Source organism: Pleurodeles waltl, chromosome 3_1 (assembly GCF_031143425.1).
Source record: "Pleurodeles waltl isolate 20211129_DDA chromosome 3_1, aPleWal1.hap1.20221129, whole genome shotgun sequence".
In the NCBI taxonomy this organism is placed as follows: Eukaryota; Metazoa; Chordata; class Amphibia; order Caudata; family Salamandridae; genus Pleurodeles; species Pleurodeles waltl.
In genome coordinates, this window is record NC_090440.1 from 1,112,715,732 (window position 1) to 1,112,728,620 (window position 12,889).

Below are 12,889 nucleotides of genomic sequence, written 5' to 3' on the forward strand. Positions count from 1 at the left end.
AAGCTCTTGCAATACCACTGTAGTCACACAGTACTTACACATGTGAAAGACAATACTTAGTGTTACAAAAATAAAGGTACTTTATTTTAGTCAAACAATGCAAGGAATACTTTGTAGGCTATACTCCCTTAGGAGGTCAGTAAATCATACAATATATACACTAGTAACCAGAAACAAGTAAGTACACAATAGGAAAACAGTGAAAATAGTGAAAATCACCATGGATTGTAACGTGCCTAGGGGGGGACACCAACCATATACTAAATAGTGGAATGCGAAAGTCGGTTTCCCACCTAGGCAATTGTAGTGTGCAGAGGGGCACTGGGAGAGTAAGAAAACACCAAAGGTAAATAATGTACCCCAGCCCAGGAAAGCAGGAGTAAAACACATCAAGTTTCCTAAACTATACTAGAAGTCGTGATAGAAGATAAAGCAAGAACGAGAAGAGACTGCAAGAAACCAACAGTGGATTCCTGGACCTGAAGACCTGTGGAAGAAGGGGATCAAGGTCAAGAAGCACTGAAGAGTCCAGGGAGAACAGGATCCCGTGCTAACCCAGTTGAAGGTGCAAAAGTGGAACCACCGGTGAGAAGACAAAGTCAGTATTGCAACAAAGAAGAGAGGTGTGGGTCTTGGTTGGTGCAGAAGATGTCCCACGCCAGATGGATGAATGCAGTCTGGTGTGTGTTGCTGGATTCTGCCAACAAGCCTTGGTAAATGTATAGCTCGCGTTTAGCGGAAAATGGTGCTGCCCGGGACCAGGAGGGACCTGGTGGCCTCTACCCAGGAGGGGGAGACAGAGGGTGTTCTCAGAAACTCAGAGAGCCCTCAGAAGACTATGCAGCTCGCACAGGAGTCCCACAGCATGGGGACAAAGAAGGTGCAAATGGAGGCCAATGCAGCAGGACACACAAAATTCCCACGCCGCAGGAGAACCACTCAGGAAGCTGTGCGCCGCAAGATGGAGTGCTGGGGGCCTAAGCTGTGCTGTGCATGAAGAAGTTCTTGGAAGGTTGCATACAAGCCTTAGCAACTGCAAGTCACGCGGTGCACACGGGTACTGTCTTGCGTGGGGAGGGATGCTCTTACCTCCACTAAAATTGGACAGCTGGACGTTGGGACTGCCAGAGTCACTTTGTAGGAGGCTGGCCTGGTTTGTAGTGGGTACCATGGGTAGTTACACCTTATACCAGGTCCAGTTATCCCTTATTAATTAAATGTAGTAGTGTTCCAGCAGCTTAGGCTGATAGAGGTAGCTATAGCAGAGCAGCTTAGGTTGAACTAGGAGACATGCAAAGCTCCTGCAATACCACTTGTAATCACACAGTACTTATACACAATAAAAGACAATACTCAGTGTTACCAAAAATAAAGGTAGTTTATTTGGGTGACACAGTACCAACAATATCTTAGAGGCAATACTCCTTCTGGAGGTAAGTATTATACACAATATGGGCCTTATTTATACTTTTTTGTGCAAAACTGCACTAACGTAGTTTTGCACCAAAAAGATTTGCACCTGCTTGCACCATTTATTAGCACCAGCCAGGCACCAGTTTTATGGAATGGTGCAAGCCGGTGCAAAGGGTAGGCTAGCGTAAAAAAAAAGGACGTTAGGCAGGTTAGAGTCAAAATAAATGACTCTAACCAGATTTGCTTCATTTTTTTATGCTAAAGGGCATATTTATACTCTGTTTGCACTGAATTAGCATCACTTTTCTTTTACTCTAATTCGGTGCAAAACTAACTCCATACTTATACTTTGGTGCAAGACCCGTTTAGCGCCAAATTTATGTAGTTAAAGTCATTTTTGGGAAGAGGAAACCTACCTTGCCTTAATGAGATGCAAGGTAGGCATTCCCGTGCAAAAAATGACTATATGGCCTTAACTCCATATTTATACTCCCATGCAAAAATGGTGCAAGTGAGGGAGGAGGGGTAAAAAAATGGGGCAAAGCTTGCTTTGCCCCATTTTTTGAAGCCTGGGTCAGGGCAGGCGTTAGGGGACCTGTGGACCTATTTCCATGGTGAAACACCATGGAATAAGCCCACAGGTGCCCTCCCCAGTCCCCAGGGGCACCCCCACCCACACCAGAGGGACTGCGGAGGATGGGGGACCCCATCCCAGGTAAGTACACGTAAGATTGCATTTTATTTTTGAAAGTGCCATATGGGGCCCTGAAATGGGCCCCCATATATGGCACAGGGTGCAATGGCCATGCCCAGGGGACCCTTGTGCTCTGTGCTGGCCATTGGGGTGGTGGGCGTGACTCCTGCCTTTTCTAAAGCAGGAGTCATGTGGCATGGTAGGTTTAACACCATAAAATGACACTAATCTCGTTAGAGTCATTTTTTTTACTCTAACCTGCCTAAAGTTATTTTTTGGTGCTAAACCCTCTTCTTCTATACTGCCAGCCCCACCCGACTAAAGTCATTTTTTTTTACTATAGCCTACCCTTTGCACCAGCTTGCACCATTCCATAAATATGGTGCCCGGCTGGTGCACAGAAATGGTGCAAGCCGGTGCTAAACTTTTTGGGTCAAAACTGAGTTAGTGCAGTTTTGCAGCAAAAAGTATAAATAAGGGCCAATATTTTGTAAGTTTGCGCTACTTTTGCGTAAAAAAATGACGTTAATGCGGCGCAAAAAAAGTATAAATCAGGGCCTTGGTGCTAGAAAGTATAAATATGGAGTTAGTTTTGCACCGAATTAGAGGGAAAAAAATGACACTAATTTTGTGCAAACAGAGTATAAATATGCCGCAAAGTATAAATATGCCCCTAAATATGGCGTTAAGGCCATAGAGTCATTTTTTGCACGGGAACACCTACCTTGCATCTCATTAAGGCAAGGTAGGTCTCCACTTCCAGAAAATGACTTAAACTCCATAAATTTGGCACTGGACGGGTCTAGCACCAAAGTATAAATATGGAGTTCTTTTTGCACCGAATTAGAGTAAAAATAAATGAAGTTAATTCGGTGCAAACAGAATATAAATATGCCCCTATATACACTAGACAACAAAATAAGGTCAGTAATTAGACATAGGATAGTGCAAACAATAGGAAATGCTATAGAATGCAATGGGAGAAAATAAGTGTAGGGGCAACACAACCCATATGCTAAGAAAGTGGAATGCAAATCACAAATTACCCCCTAGACAAGTGTAGTGTGTGCAGAATCGCTGGGAGAGTAAGAATACAGTAAAGGTAAGTAAATTACCCCACCCCAGAGCCCAGAAAAGCAGGAGTAAAGTACTGCAAGTTTCCTTAGGACACACTACACCTCGTGATTGGAATTATTGCAAAAACCAACCAAGTCTGCAAAGAACAAACAGTGGATTCCTGGACCTGAAGACCTGTAAAGGAAGGAAATCAAGTCCAGGAGTCGAAAGAAGTTCCAGAAAGGACAGGAGCCCTTGCCAACCCAGAAGAGGGTGCAAACAAAGAGTCCCCGATTGGACTAAGAGAGCAGAAATGCACCCTATGAAGATGCCAGTGGGTTCCTGCATGATGCAAAGGATGTCCCACGTCATGAAGTTGGATGCAGGTGAGCTGTGCCGCTGGATTCCTCCAACAAGCTTTGGTTACGGCAAAGTTGCGTTTTTCATCAACTAGGCAGTGCCTGGATCCAGGAGGGACCTGGGGTCTCAACTCTCTGTGAGGAGAAAGAGGGGGCTCTCAGCACTTCAGAGAGCCCTCAGAGCACCAGATAGCACCCACTGGAGTCCCAGGACACGGGGACAAAGGATGTGCAAAATGTGGTTGGTGCAGCACTACTAAGGAAGATCATACGCCTCCGGAGAACACCTCAGCGAGTTGAGCGTCACAAGATAGAGTGCTGGGGACATGAGCCAGGCTGTGCACTAAGGAATTTTGCAATTAGTGCACAGAGGCCTAGGTGAGAGAGTAGGTGAACAAGATGCTGTACACAGGGGTACTGTCGTTCTGGGGTAAGGCAAGGTTTTACCTCCTCCAAATTGTGACAGCAAGACCTCAGGACAGTCTGTGTCGATGGGGTCCACCCCCTGTGTCTCAAGGAGCTCACTCGTCACTGTGAGAGGAGTCCAAGAGTACCGGTCGTCAACTTAGAAGGTGCTTGCGTGAGCAGCGGAATGACTCTGTCACCCCACAGGACATTTTTTCAGTCCTTTTGGTGCAGGGTGAAGACAGGGAGTCTTCCGAGCGTGCACACCATGGAAACTGTTGCAATTGCTGGCTGGAGCTGAAGTTGCAGAGTAAAAGTATCCCTTGTGGATACTTTGATGCTGTTGCAGCGGTTCCTGGAGCAGGCTGCGGTTGATCCGAGGTCAGAGGATGAAGTAGTAGTTACAGAGGATTCCTGCTGGAAACTTCCAAGTCGAATCTGAGGAGAACCCACAGGAGAGACCCTAAATAGCCCTGAGAGGGGGATTGGCCACATTATCAGGTATGGACCTCTCAGGAGGGGTCTCTGACGTCACCTGCTGGCACTGACCACTCAGAGCCCTCCAGAGTGCCCCCGCACCTTGCAAAGCAATATCACTGAAGTCTGGGACACACTGGAGGAGCTCTGGGCACCACCCCTAGGGAGGTGATGGACAGGGAAGTGGTCACTCCCCTTTCCTTTTTCCAGTTTTGAGTCAGAGCAGGGGACAAGGGGTCCCTGAACCGGTGTAGACTGGCTTATGCAAGGAGGGCACCATCTGTGCCCTTCAAAACATTTCCAGAGGCTGGGGGAGGCTACCCCCCTACCTGTAACACCTAGTTCCAAAGAGAGAGGGTGTAACACCCTGCTTTCAGAGGAAATGCTTTGTTCTGCCTTCCTGGGACTGAGCTGCTCAGACCCCAGGAGGGCATAACCCTGTCTGTGAGGTGTCAGCAGCTGTAGCTGCATTGCAAGCCTCAGAGAGCTGGTTTGGAAGTACTGGGGGTCCAAAGTGGAGCCCCCAGGATGCATGGAATTGGCTCCCGAATACCATATTTGGAATGGGGGAACAATTCCATGATCTTAGACACCTTACATGGCCATATTCGGAGTTACCATTGTGAAGCTACATATCGGTATTGACCTATATGTAGTGCACACGTGTAATGGCGTCCCCGCACTCACAAAGTTCCGGGAAATGGTTCTGAACTATGTGGGGGCACCTTTGCAAGTACAAGGGTGCCCTTGCACTTAGTAAGTTTGCACCTAACCTTCAGCAAGTGAAGGTTAGACATATAGGTGACTTATAAGTTAATTAAGTGCAGTGAAAATGGCTGTGAAATAATGTGTGCACTATTTCACGCAGGCTGCAATGGCAGGCCTGTGAAAGGGATTGTCTGAGCTCCTTATGGGTGGCAAAAGAAATGCTCCGGCCCATAAGGATCTCCTGGAACCCAGATGCCCTGGGTACCTAGGTACCATATACTAGGGACTTATAAGGCTGGTCCAGTGTGCCAATTCAAATTGGTAAATGAAGTCACTAGCCTATAGTGACAAATTTAAAAGCAGAGAGAGCATAAGCACTGAGGTTCTTATCTGCAGAGCCTCAGTGACACAGTCAAACACTATACACAGCACATTAGGCCATAAACTATGAGCACTGGAGTCCTAGCCGGCAGGATCCCATTGAGACAGATAAAACAGGTAAAAATGGGGGGAACATGCAAAGAAAGTTGGTACTTTTCTACAGTCCCTGCACTCATGATGTCCAGGAAAATGGGTCTGGATTACGTGGGGGCACTTCTGCTAGTGCAGGGGTGCCCTCACACAAGGCACTTTGCACCCAGCCTTCAAGGTTGGAAGGCCTGACATATAGATGACTTATGGTGACTTGGTGCAGTGAAATTGGCTGTGAAATCGTGCATGCTTGATTTCTCACAAGCTGCAATGGCAGTTCTGAAGATGTCTCTGTGTGGTCTCCGTATGGGTGGCAAAAGAAATGCTGCAGCCCATAAGGATTCCCTGGAACCCCAATGCCCTGGGTACCTATGTCCCATATACTAGGGACTTATAACGGGGGTCCAGTGTGCCAATTGGGAGTGAAATATAGAGTCACTAAACTGTAGTAACAAATTTAGAAGGAGAGAGCGAATGAGCACTGGAGTTCTGATTAGCAGGACTCCAGTGACAATTTAGAAAACAGTGAAACACACTGACAAGCAGGCCATAAACCATAAGCACTAGGGTCCTGGCTAGCAGGATCCCAGTGACACAATCAAAAACACAGACATCAGGCAGAAATTGGGGCTAACATGCCAAAAGAGGGTATTTTCCTACACACGCACTCCAAAAGAGGAATACTAAAGCTAAACTTGCCCAGGTGAGTCTTCATTGTCTAAGTAGAAATATCTGGAGAGTCCATCTGCATTGGAGTGGTTACTCCCAGGTCTATTTTCCACTGTAAAGTCCATACCCTGTAGGGAAATGGTCCACCTCAACAATTTAGGGTTTTCTCCTTTCTTCTGTTTTAATCATATGGGAGGTTTGTGGTTTGTCTGAACTATGAAGTGAGTGCACGACAAGTAGGGTCTTAGCTTCTTCAGGGCCCAGACCGCAGCAAAGGCCTCCCTCTCTACGGCTGTCCAACGTTTTTCTCCAGGTGTCTACCTTCTATTAATAAAAGCAACAGGTTGATCCTGGCCCTCTGAATTTAGTTTTCATAACACTGCCCCTACCTCAACCTCGAAACTTCTGTCTGGACAATGAACTTCTTAGAATAGTTTGGGCTTTTCAGGACATGTGCAGTACACATAGCCTGCTTAAGCTCCTCAAAATAATTTTGACAGCTGGCTGTCTATAATACCTTCTTGGCATTTTCTTTGAAGTAAGTTCATTAAGAAGTGCAACAATGGAGTCATAGTTCTTAATAAACCTCCTGTAATACCCAGTGAGACCAAGAAAGCCTCTGACCTGGTCCGAGTAGTAGGGGGAGACCAGTCTAAAATAGTCTGTATCTTCCCCTGTAGTGGTTTAATCTGTTCCCCACCAAGTAGGTGGCCCAGATAAACCACATTCCCCTGCCCCATCTGGCATTTTGAAGCCTTGATAGTGAGGCCTGCCTTTTGCTGGGCCTCCAAAACTTTCCACAGGTGCACCAGGTGGTCATCCCAGGTGGAGCTAAATACAGCAATATCATCTAGATATGCTTCACTGAAAGCTTCCATACCTTGGAAGACTGTATTCATCAGCCTTTGCAAAGTGACAGGTGCTTTCTTCAGGCCAAAGGGAATAACTGTAAATTGGTAATCCCCCCAATGGTTGAGAAAGCAGTTTTACCAGTACCCTGCAGTCAAGTCAAAATTGCTGAGATACTTGGCAGATGCCAGTGTATCTATCAGCTCATCCACCCGGGGTATAGGGTGAGCATCAGTCTTAGTGACTGTGTTGAGCCCTCTATAATCCACACAAAACTTAATTTCCTTTTTCCCATTTTGAGAATGAGGTTTTGGCACTAGCACCACGAGGCTGGCCCATGGGCTATCTGAGTGCTCAAACACACCTAGGTCCATCATCTTCTGAACCTCAGATTTAATACAGTCTCTATACATTATTACAGCCTCATGGCCAGGCTGCCTATAAATCCTACTTTTGACCGGTAAACTGTCTCCAGTATCTATAGTATGCTCACTCCAAATGGTCTGACCAGGTGTAAGTGAAAAGAGTTCAGGGAATTGGCCTTGGAGGTTTTAGAGTCCTCCTTTTGCTCTGCTGTAAGACAGTCTGCAAGGATAACTCCTTCCACTGAGCCATCAGCTGCATGTTGGAGAAGAGGTCAGGGAGAGGGTAACTCTCTTCTTCCTGCCCATCAAAAGAGATTGTCTTCCCTGTTTGCGACATTACCCCTGTGCACCACGTCATCTTCACTGTAGGAAAGTACCATCTTGCCTGGCATGTTACCCCCATTTTTACTGTATGTATGTTTGTTTTTACTTATGGGTCACTGGGATCCTGTTAGTCAGGACCCCAGTGCTCATAAAGTATGCCCTGTATGTGTTCTCTCCTGTGGGTATCTCACCAGATAACGAATGCAAGAGCTCACCAGAGTTCCTCTGCACTTCCCTCTTTGACTTCTACCAAGGATCGACCGCTGACTGCTCCAGGACGCCTGCATAACCGCTGCAAAGTAGCAAGAAGACTACCAGCAACATTGTAGCGCCTCATCCTGACGGCTTTCTCAACTGTTTCCTGGTGGTGCATGCTCTGAGGGCTGTCTGCCTTCACCCTGCACTGGAAGCCAAGAAGAAATATCCCGTGGGTTGACGGAATCTTCCCCCTGCTAACGCAGTGTAGGAAGCTGGACTGGCTTGTAGTTAGTACCAAGGGGTACTTGCACCTTGCACCAGGCCCAGTTATCCCTTATTAGTGTATAGGGTGTCTAGCAGCTTAGGCTGATAGATAATGGTAGCTTAGCAGAGCAGCTTAGGCTGAACTAGGAGACGTGTGAAGCTACTACAGTACCACAAGTGTCACTTGCACAATATCATAAGAAAACACAATACACAGTCATACTAAAAATAAAGGTACTTTATTTTTATGACAATATGCCAAAGTATCTTAGAGTGTACCCTCAGTGAGAGGATAGCAAATATACACAAGTTATATGTACACAATACCAAAAATATGCAGTATAGTCTTAGAAAACAGTGCAAAAAATGTATAGTTACAATAGGATGCAATGGGGACACATAGGGATAGGGGCAACACAAACCATATACTCCAAAATTGGAATGCGAACCACGAATGGACCCCAAACCTATGTGACCTTGTAGAGGGTCGCTGGGACTATTAGAAAATAGTGAGAGTTAGAAAATTAGCCCTCCCCAAGACCCTGAAAAGTGAGTGCAAAGTGCACTAAAGTTCCCCCTAAGACAAAGAAGTCGTGATAGAGGAATAATGCAGGAAAGACACAAACCAACAATGCAACAACTGTGGATTTCCAATCTAGGGTACATGTGGAACAAGGGGACCAAGTCCAAAAGTCACAAGCAAGTCGGAGATGGGCATATGCCCAGGAAATGCCAGCTGTGTGTGCAAAGAAGCTTCTACCGGATAGAAGAAGCTGAGGTTTCTGCAGGAACGAAAAGGGCTAGAGACTTCCCCTTTAATGGACGGATCCCGCTTGCCGTGGAGAGTCGTGCAGAAGTGTTTTCCCGCCGAAATAACGCCAACAAGCCTTGCTAGCTGCAAATCATGCGGTTAGCGTTTTTGGACGCTGCTGTGGGCCAAGAGGGACCAGGAGGTCGCAAATTGGACCAGGAGGTAGAGGGGATGTCGAGCAAGACAACGAGCCCTCTCAGCTGCAGGTAGCACCCGGAGAAGTGCCATAAACAGGCACTACGAGGATGTGTGAAACAGTGCTCACCCGAAGTTACACAAAGGAGTCCCACGTCGTCGGAGACCAACTTAGAAAGTCGTGCAATGCAGGTTAGAGTGCCGTGGACCCAGGCTTGGCTGTGCACAAAGGATTTCCTCCGGAAGTGCACAGGGGCCCGAGTAGCTGCAAAAGTCGCGGTTCCCAGCAATGCAGTCTAGCGAGGTGAGGCAAGGACTTACCTCCACCAAACTTGGACTGAAGAGTCACTGGACTGTGGGAGTCACTTGGACAGAGTTGCTGGATTCAAGGGACCTCGCTCGTTGTGCTGAGAGGAGAACCAAGGGACCGGTAATGCAGCTTTTTGGTGCCTGCGGTTGCAGGGGGAAGATTCCGTCGACCCACGGGAGATTTCTTTGCAGCTTCTAGTGCAAAGAGGAGGCAGACTACCCCCACAGCATGCACCACCAGGAAAACAGTTGAGAAGGTGGCAGGATCAGCGTTACAGAGTTGCAGTAGTCGTCTTTACTACTTTGTTGCGGTGTTGCAGGCTTCCAGCGCGGTCAGCAGTCGATTCCTTGGCAGAAGGTGAAGAGAGAGATGCAGAGGAACTCTGATGAGCTCTTGCATTCGTTATCTAAAGTTTCCCCAGAGACAGAGACCCTAAATAGCCAGAAAAGAGGGTTTGGCTACCTAGGAGAGAGGATAGGCTACTAACACCTGAAGGAGCCTATCAGAAGGAGTCTCTGACGTCACCTGGTGGCACTGGCCACTCAGAGCAGTCCAGTGTGCCAGCAGCACCTCTGTTTCCAAGATGGCAGAGGTCTGGAGCACACTGGAGGAGCTCTGGACACCTCCCAGGGGAGGTGCAGGTCAGGGGAGTGGTCACTCCCCTTTCCTTTGTCCAGTTTCGCGCCAGAGCAGGGCTAAGGGGTCCCTGAACCGGTGTAGACTGGCTTATGCAGAATTGGGCACATCTGTGCCCAAGAAAGCATTTCCAGATGCTGGGGGAGGCTACCCCTCCCCTGCCTTCACACCATTTTCCAAAGGGAGAGGGTGTAACACCCTCTCTCAGAGGAAGTCCTTTGTTCTGCCATCCTGGGACAAGCCTGGCTTGACCCCAGGGGGGCAGAAACCTGTCTGAGGGGTTGGCAGCAGCAGCAGCTGCAGTGAAACCCCAGAAAAGGCAGTTTGGCGGTACCAGGGTCTGTGCTACAGACCACTGGGATCATGGAATTGTGCCAACAATGCCAGGATGGCATAGAGGGGGCAATTCCATGATCTTAGACATGTTACATGGCCATATTCGGAGTTACCATTGTGAAGCTACATATAGGTATTGACCTATATGTAGTGCACGCGTGTAATGGTGTCCCCACACTCACAAAGTTCAGGGAATTGGCCCTGAACAATGTGGGGGCACCTTGGCTAGTGCCAGGGTGCCCTCACACTAAGTAACTTTGCACCTAACCTTTACCAGGTAAAGGTTAGACATATAGGTGACTTATAAGTTACTTAAGTGCAGTGTAAAATGGCTGTGAAATAACATGGACGTTATTTCACTCAGGCTGCAGTGGCAGGCCTGTGTAAGAATTGTCAGAGCTCCCTATGGGTGGCAAAAGAAATGCTGCAGCCCATAGGGATCTCCTGGAACCCCAATACCCTGGGTACCTCAGTACCATATACTAGGGAATTATAAGGGTGTTCCAGTAAGCCAATGTAAATTGGTAAAATTGGTCACTAGCCTGTTAGTGACAATTTGAAGAAATGAGAGAGCATAACCACTGAGGTTCTGATTAGCAGAGCCTCAGTGAGACAGTTAGTCACTACACAGGTAACACATTCAGGCACACTTATGAGCACTGGGGCCCTGGAGAACAGGGTCCCAGTGACACATACAACTAAAACAACATATATACAGTGAAAAATGGGGGTAACATGCCAGGCAAGATGGTACTTTCCTACACAACCCCCCCCCCCAAACGAAGGACAATAAGACTAGCCATGACCTGATGAATCTTCATTGTCTAAGTGGAAATATCTGGAGAGTCCATCTGCATTGGAGTGGCTACTCCCAGGTCTATGTTCCACTGTATAGTCCATTCCCTGTAGAGATATGGACCACCTCAACAATTTAGGATTTTCACCTTTCATTTGTTTTAGCCAAAGTAGAGGTTTGTGGTCTGTCTGAACAATGAAGTGAGTGCCAAACAGGTATGGCCTCAACTTCTTCAGAGCCCAGACCACAGCAAAGGCCTCCCTCTCTATGGCAGACCAACGCTTTTCTCTAGGGGTCAACCTCCTACTAATAAAAGCAACAGGTTGATCCTGGCCCTCAGAATTAAGTTGTGATAGGACTGCCCCTACTCCTAATTCAGATGCATCAGTTTGGACATATAATTTTTTAGAGTAACAAGGGCTTTTCAGGACAGGTGCAGAGCACATGGCCTGCTTAAGCTCCTCAAAAGCTTTCTGACAGTTTGCTGTCCATAATACCTTTTTAGGCATTTTCTTGGATGTGAGGTCATTAAGAGGGGCTGCAATGGAGCCATAGTTCTTAATGAACCTCCTTTAATACCCAGTGAGGCCTAGAAAGGCTCTCACCTGAGTCTGAGTAGTAGGGGGAACCCAATCAATGATTGTTTGGATTTTCCCCTGAAGTGGTGCAATCTGTTCCCCACCAACAAGGTGTCCCAGATAAACCACCTTACACTGCCCTATCTGGCACTTTGAAGCCTTGATAGTGAGGCCTGCCTTTTGCAGGGCCTCCAAAACTTTCCATAGGTGGACCAGGTGATCATCCCAGCTGGAGCTAAAGACAGCTATATCGTCCAAATATGCTGCACTGAAAGCTTCCAGCCCTTGCAGGACTGTGTTCACCAACCTCTGAAAAGTGGCAGGTGCATTTTTCAAACCAAAAGGCATTACAGTGAACTGGTAATGTCCTCCAATGGTTGAAAATGCAGTTTTAGGTTTAGCATCTTCTGACAATTTGATCTGCCAATACCCTGCAGTCAAATCAAAAGTGCTTAGATACTTGGCAGATGCCAGTGTATCTATGAGCTCATCTGCCCTGGGTATAGGGTGAGCATCAGTTTTGGTTACCAAGTTGAGACCTCTATAGTCTACACAAAACCGCATTTCCTTCTTTCCATCTTTGGAATGGGGTTTTGGTACAAGTACCACAGGAGAAGCCCATGGACTTTCAGAGTGCTCAACCACTCCTAGTTCTAACATTTTCTGGACCTCTTGCTTTATGCAGTCCCTGACATGGTCAGGCTGCCTATAGATCTTACTTTTGACAGGCAAGCTGTCTCCAGTATCTATAGTGTGTTCACACCAAGAAGTGGTACCTGGCACAGTAGAGAAGAGTTCAGAGAATTGATCTAGGAGATTTATGCAATGGTCTTTCTGCTCAGCAGTAAGACAATCAGCCAAAACTACACCTTCCAAAAGAGCATCTTGTTCTGTGGAAGAGAAGAGATCAGGTAGAGGATCACTGTCTTCTTCCTGTCCCTCATCAGTTGCCATGAGCAGGGTGAGATCAGCCCTGTCATAGTAGGGTTTCAGGCGGTTTACATGGAGTACCCTAAGGGGACTCCTTGCAGTGCC